The sequence below is a fragment of the Oreochromis niloticus genome, linkage group LG20 (assembly GCF_001858045.2).
Source record: "Oreochromis niloticus isolate F11D_XX linkage group LG20, O_niloticus_UMD_NMBU, whole genome shotgun sequence".
In the NCBI taxonomy this organism is placed as follows: Eukaryota; Metazoa; Chordata; class Actinopteri; order Cichliformes; family Cichlidae; genus Oreochromis; species Oreochromis niloticus.
In genome coordinates, this window is record NC_031984.2 from 34,620,045 (window position 1) to 34,627,702 (window position 7,658).

Below are 7,658 nucleotides of genomic sequence, written 5' to 3' on the forward strand. Positions count from 1 at the left end.
GTCTGACATTCACACGCATTCATTCTGTTGCCCAAGGATATTTGGCATGCAGACTGGGATCAAACCACCAACCTTCTGGTTAGTAGGTGACCTGCTCCACCACCTGAGCTACAGCCACCCATTAACATTTGTTGGATGAAGTTATGCTCTCATCAGCTGCTTGTTATGTCTGTGGGGTCCCAAATACCTGTTGTAGCATTGGAAAGTATGGATGTCTGCTTGGAGGTTGCAGAGAGCCATCTGGTGGACAAACTGCTGAACAATACGCCTCAAGGCCCTTTATGTTATAAGGTAAAGACTCCACTATAATACAGAGAAAACACCAACAATCAGATGAAGGAGAAGAAGGAAAAACCCTGTTTTAACAGGAAGAAACCTCTGGCAGAACCAGCCTCAGGGAGGTACTGGTTGGAAGTGATGGGAGGATGATAGGACAAAAGACACAATGGAAGAGAGCCAGAGATTAATAATAACTAATGATTAAATGCAGCATGGTATATAAACACATAGCAAGTGAAATGGGTTGGTGAAAAAAAACACTCAGTGCGTCAATCGTAAGACCAATCGTAAAAGTAAAGGGGTGTCTGAAAGCTGAAGGCTCTGCCTCCCATTCTACTTCTAAATACCCTAGCACCACAAGTAATCCAGCAGTCTGAGAGTGAAGTGCTCTGTTGGGCTGATGCAGTACTAATAGGTCCTTATTATAAAATGGGGCCTCATTATTTGAGCCCTTACATATAAGAGGTTGGTTCTAAACCATCTGCGCCCCCTGGTGAGGTCTTCATTGGATCTGCTGCAGTTTGCTTACCAGCCTGGCATTGGGGTGGAGGACGCCATCATCTACCTCCTGCACCGAGCTCTGACTCACCTGGAGAAGCCTGGAAGCACTGTGAGGATCATGTTCTTTGATTTCTCCAGTGCTTTCAACACCATCCAGCCACGACTTCTGAGAGACAAGCTGGAGCTATCGGGAGTGGACCACCACATGTCCCAGTGGATACTGGACTACCTCACAGAACGCCCACAGTATGTGAGGTCGCAGGGCTGTGTCTCTGACACGCTGGTCTGCAGTACGGGGGCCCCACAGGGAACTGTGCTGGCACCGTTCCTCTTCACCCTCTACACTGCAGACTTCTCCATCAACTCCCCACGCTGCCATCTACAGAAGTTCTCTGACGACTCTGCCATAGTCGGCCTCATCACAGGTGAGGACGACTCAGAGTACAGACAGTGGACTCTGGACTTTGTAGACTGGTGTCAGCAGAACCACCTGCTGATCAACACCGGGAAAACCAAAGAGTTGGTGGTGGACTTCCGGAGACGCAGACCCACCACACTGACACCGGTGAACATCCAGGGAGTGGACATTGAGATAGTGGACTCTTATAGGTACCTGGGTGTTCACCTGAATAATAAACTGGACTGGAGCCACAACACTGATGCTCTTTACAGGAAGGGTCAGAGCAGACTCTACCTGCTGAGGCGGCTGAGGTCATTTGGAGTACAGGGAGCGCTTTTAAAGACCTTCTATGACTCTGTGGTGGCATCTGTCATTTTTTACAGTGTGGTATGTTGGAGCAGCAGTTTATCGGCAGCTGAGAGGAAGAGGTTGGATAAACTCATCAGGAAGGCCAGCTCTGTTCTGGGATGCACCCTGGACCCAGTGCAAGTGGTGGGAGACAGAAGGACTCTGGCAAAAATAACATCTCTGATGGACAGAGTCTCCCACCCCATGCATGTAAATGTTGCTGAACTGCAGAGCTCCTTCAGTGACAGACTGCTGCATCCTAGATGCATGAAGGAGCGTTTCCGCAGGTCCTTCCTCCCTGCAGCTGTCAGACTGTACAATCAAAACTGCTCCCAACAAACACAGATGTTTACATCAGTGCTTTAACTGCAATAAGTTAATTAACCGATTCGCACTACAACCTGGTTTGCCTCTTATCTGTAGTTATTTTTATTTAATTTAATGACTGTACAGTACTCTGTATATAGTAACCATTGTCCTTAATGTAAATATGTAAGAAAAATTGTGTATGTTTCTGTTCTGTGTCCTGTGTACTGTTTGTTTGTGTCAAGAGATTTATTCTAAATGACACTTCTTCAGCTGAGAGTCTAAGAGTGAAGACACACACAGACGCTGCAGTTTTAACTTGCAAGGGCGTTTCACAGAACGCTCACATCAGAGTGGGGGCCCTGTGAAGTGCGCGCTCTGCTCTTGCACTTGCCTTTATTTATACAGAAGAAAAATGAATACATTTGTTCAGTGACGTGAGCATATGCGTATGTGATTGTGTGTGTGTGTGTGTGTGTGTGCGTGCGTGTGTGTGTGTGTGTGTGTGTGTGTGGTCAGAACTGCTTGTTTGACTTCTTACTATCGCTGTGGGAAGGTTCAGATAAATATCAGAACACGTTTTATAAAGAACAGTCAGTCCAAAACAATGAAAAGTACAATCAGTTCTAAGCTAGGAAATGATCATCATGCAGCATTCTATCACAAATAAACTTATATCATTAAAAGCTTATACTGACTAAAAAATACAATTTTCTATTGACAGTTTGTATATGTGTCTTTTTGGCTGCTGTTACAACCAAATTTCCCCTTGTGGGACAATTAAAGGATTATTCTATTCTATTCTATTCTAATAAGTAGGATTTTGTTGATTCAAATTAACAGGGAGCCAATGAAGAGAAGCAAAATCTGCTCTCTCTTTCTAGTCCCTGTCAGTACTCTTGCTGCAGCATTTTGGATTAACTGAAGACTTTTCAGCGAGTTTTTAGGACATCCTGATAATAATGAATTACAGTAGTCCAGCCTGGAAGTAATAAATGCATGAACTAGTTTTTCAGCATCACTCTGAGACAGGATATTTCTAATTTTAGAGATGTTGCACAAATGGAAGAAAGCAGTCTTACATATTTGTTTAATATGTGCATTGAAGGACATGTCCTGGTCAAAAATGACTCCAAGGTTCCTCACAGTGTTACTGGAGGCCAAGGTAATGCCATCCAGAGTAAGAATCTGGTTAGATACCATATTTCTAAGATTTTCAGGGCCGAGTACAATAACCTCAGTTTTATCTGAATTAAGAAGCAGAAAGTTAGTAGCCATCCAGGTCTTTATGTCTTTAAGACATTCCTGCAGTTTAACTAATTGGTGTTTGTTACCTGGCTTCATGGATAGATAGAGCTGCGTGTCATCTGCATAGCAGTGAAAATGTATGCTATGTCTTCTAATGATGCTGCCTAAGGGAAGCATGTATAATGTAAACAGAATTGGTCCTAGCACTGAACCCTGTGGAACTCCATAATTAACCTCAGTGTGTGAAGAGGACTCTCCATTTACATGCACAACTTGGTCTATTAGATAGATATGATACAAACCACTGCAGCACAGTACCTGTAATACCTACAGCATGTTCTAATCGCTCTAATAGGATACAGTGTTGGGGAGTAACGGAATACATGTACCGCCGTTACGTATTTAGAATACAAAATATGAGTAACTGTATTCCGTTACAGTTACTGTTTAAAAAGGTGGTATTCGGAATACAGTTACTTTGGTGAAATAAATGGATTACACGGCGGTACTTTCCTGTTTCATATTCTCGCGAGTCAGGACTGTTTGGGTTTGTTTGACAGCTATGTTCTGTTGTTCCAGGCGGCAGCGTTACGGTTGCCATGGTTACAGGGTGACGCGCTCTCTCTCTCTGCGTGTTTCCTGGGTGAGAGAGCGCTTTTTTGTTGTTGTTGTTGTGCTAAGCTAAAAGGCAGAATGCTACAGGCATGGCCCTAAAGAATGTAGCCTCATGGGCAGTGTAGTCCATGCTGCAGCGAGAATGGACTGCCATACACTTATGTGTCTGTGAGCGAGGGAGGGAGAGAAAGGAAAAGTCCGAGCTGTCACGGAGCAAAAACGGGAGCTGGAAGCATGTAAATATAATAATAACCACCGCAGCCAAGAAGAGTGCCTGACAAGCCCAGCTGTAAGTAAGCTATTAAGACTCGACTGTACACTGTGTTCGTGTTTTCCTCCGGAAAAAATAAGTTACGTTGGAGCAGCCTTTCAACGCCTAAAGTAATCCAAAGTAATCCAAAGTATTCAGAATACGTTACTCTCATTGAGTAACGTAACGGAATACGTTACAGAATACATTTTGGGGCATGTATTCAGTATTCTGTAATGGAATACATTTTAAAAGTAACCTTCCCAACACTGATAGGATATTATGGTCAACAGTATCGAACGCTGCACTGAGGTCTAGCAGGACAAGCACAGAGATGAGTCCACTGTCAGAGGCCATAAGAAGATCATTTGTAACCTTCACTAAAGCTGTTTCTGTGCTGTGATGAGCTCTGAAACCTGACTGAAACTCTTCAAATAAGCCATTCCTCTGCAGATGATCTGTTAGTTGTTTGACAACTACTCTTTCAAGAATGTTTAATATGAAAGGAAGGTTGGAGATTGGCCTATAATTAGCTAAGACAGCTTCTTAAGTAAAGGTTTAACTACTGCCAGCTTGAAGGCCTGTGGTACATAGCTGATTATTAGAGATAGGTTGATCATATTTAATATTGAAGCATTAATTAATGGCAGGACTTCTTTGAGTAGTTTTGTAGGAATGGGGTCTAAAAAACACGTTGATGGTTTGGAGGAAGTAATTATTGAAGTTAACTCAGAAAGATCAATTGGAGAAAAAGAGTCTAAATGACTATCAATGGTACTGAAAGTAGCTGTAGATAATATTACATCTGTGAGATCATTATTTGTAATTTTTTCGCTAATGATTAAAATTTTATTTCTAAAGAAGTTCATGAAGTCATTACTAGTTAACATTAAAGGGAAGGTTGGCTCAACAGTGCTCTGACTTTTTGTCAGCCTGGCTACAGTGCTGAAGAGAAACCTGGAGTTGTTCTTATTTTCTTCAATCACTCATGAGTAGTAAGATGTTCTGGCTTTACGGAGGGCTTTCTTATAAAGCAACAAACTATTTCTCCAGGCTAAATGATGATCTTCTAAATTTGTGACACGCCATTTCCTCTCCAGCTTAAGAGTTATCTGCTTTAGGCTACGTGTTTGAGAATTACACGAATCCACTGAACAGCTACCCTGAGGTACCCCTGAGCAAGGTACCGTCCCTACACACTGCTCCCCGGGCGCCCAATGGCTGCCCACTGCCTCACTGAGTGAATGGGTTAAATGCAGAGAGGAATTTCCCCACGGGGATCAATAAAGTATACATTATTATACTTTCACGTAGAACAACCATTCAAACTTTAAAATGTTCTCAAATTATTGGGCTATTCATGTATGATTCAGCTTTTTCATATCTGTTACCATTTTAATCTTATCCCTCTTTAGGTTTTCAGTTGCATCATTGTGATTTTTCAGAAAATACATGTGTTGTTATGGTTGCTATGCAGTTGGCTTAGAGTGGCCCACTGGACCTTTCTGAATTTTCTCTTCATGTCCGAACAACTTTTTGCTACTCCCTCGATTTTCACTTAACCCCCACAAATTATACATCAAAACGTAAGTATTTTTGCTGGCTTTCAGAAAATATCACTCTCATTTTTGTGGGAGTTACAGAGTTTTGGCAAATCTCCTCATAGCAACACAAAGTCTGAAAACTCTCCATAGAAACTCGATGGAGACTTTGCTCGAAATCACCGCTGGAATTCTCCAATGAGACGCATTTTCGAATCGTCATATCTTCATATCTCCTAGTGTTTCTGCCAAATAATAGTATTTTTGACTAGTTATTATGTTTCTCTTAAGTCACAAAATTTTTGCTAAGATGTTATGTTAATACTCCATGTCAGAAATACATTGCAGAAAGCCTGTGTCTCTGTCTGTGTGAGCAAGGGGTGCAGCTGTATTGAGACGAACAACTACACAACCTGATGAAGCAGACAAAAGCAGCAGCTCTGATTGGTGGATTCAAATTGAGCAGATCCAGGCTATTTGACTGTCATAGATACAGCAGAAAATATAAAGCTGAAAAAAGCTGAAGAAGCTGAAGTCAGTATTTGAAAAAGTTTTTGAACTTCTAATAACTTTGCAGAAGCACCTGTTTGTGTGTGTGTGTGTGTGTGTGTGTGTGTGTGTGTGTGTGTGCGCGCGTCCATATTTGTAATTGTGTGTATCTACTGGCTGTTCTTTCTTGCTTTTTTACAATTTCTGCCAATTTTTCACAGTTGAACAACAAGTAGTTTTGAGGGAAAATTCAGGGAACGCCACCTTAAGACAAAAAAAGAGTTTTGTCCATAACATTTTGAAATTATGGCAAGTATTGATCATGTTGATGAGATAGAGGTCTCAGAAACTCACGTATCAAGTATGATACAAACAGCATTATAGGGTTAACAGTCCACCTACAGTGTTTCAATATTTAAGTGATGCTTTGAATATGTTTAAAAGATAATTCTTATAATGTTTTTCTACAGAACACCTAAACTCCTCAGCGTGGTGAAGGATTACATTGAAATCCTGAAAAAGAAGCAGCAGGAACAGCATAACACCAAACTGCTCACCGCGCAGGAGGTAGTGATCCAGGTAGTTCCCCATGTTCTCCAGGGCTTCTGGGAGCTTCCTCCTCGTCCCCTCCTAAACATGGCCTCCCAGAGTCTCAGCATCCTCTCCACGAGTGTCACCAAGGCCACTTTAGATCGTGTCTCCAAGAGTCTCACGGCGATGGAAACACAGGCCATCTTCACCCGCTCCATCCGAGACAATATGGTCACTCCTGATGGAGATCAGGGAGAAATTTCCTCCAGAAATTCTGTCTATCAAAGTTGCAAACTTTGCACCAGTGTTGCTGAAGACCATTGCTGATGTAGCAATGATCCGGATATCTGAAATCTTTGAGCCCCCTTCAAGTCTTCCTGATGTGAAAAACACAAATGAAGAGCGCTCTGACGGTCTTTCAATGGCAAATGTTCCACCAGCCAAAGGATCTTTTTCAGAAAGTGTTCCAGAGCCTGATGTTCCCTATGAGGAACTTCTTGCTGAAAGTTCATCTAGTCTGAAGGCTGAAGACCTTATGATTGAAGGACCTGTTTCAGAAAGTGTGGCAGTGGCTGACGTTCCCTGTGAGGAACCCTTTGCCGAGTCCGAGTCCAGTGTTAAAGGCGAAGATCTTAAGATCGAAGGATCTCTTTCAGAAATTGGGCCAGTTTCTGATGTTCCCTGTGAGGAACCTTTTCCTGAACCCGAATCCAGTATGAAGTCCAAAGACCTTCAGATCAATAAGAAGAAGAAGAAAAGGGGCTTCTTCAAAAGACTTAAAAGTCTGTTCTGCTGTTGTTGCAGACCAAAAGACACTGACTGACTTTGAAACTGAAGTTGTCACCCTACTGGGTCTGTGACCCAGCACTGGTGTTCCAGTAACTGTAAATATGTTCCTTTATGATTGTTGTTCATGTTTTTGGGATTTCTTTAGTTTTCAGTGGGCTGGGTGTTTTTTCTTTCCCTTCGTGTTCTTTACTTAATTCTTGTTCATAGTTCCTGATTTGTTTTCTTAGTTCTTGTTTCTTAGTTTTGAGTTTCTTGGGTCCAGTTGAGTTTCTATATGAGTTTTGAGTTTTTGGTTTGTTTTTTGTGACGTTTATCTCTTTTTTTTCCTTTTTTTTTTTGCCTGTCCCGTTTGGCTCTTTTG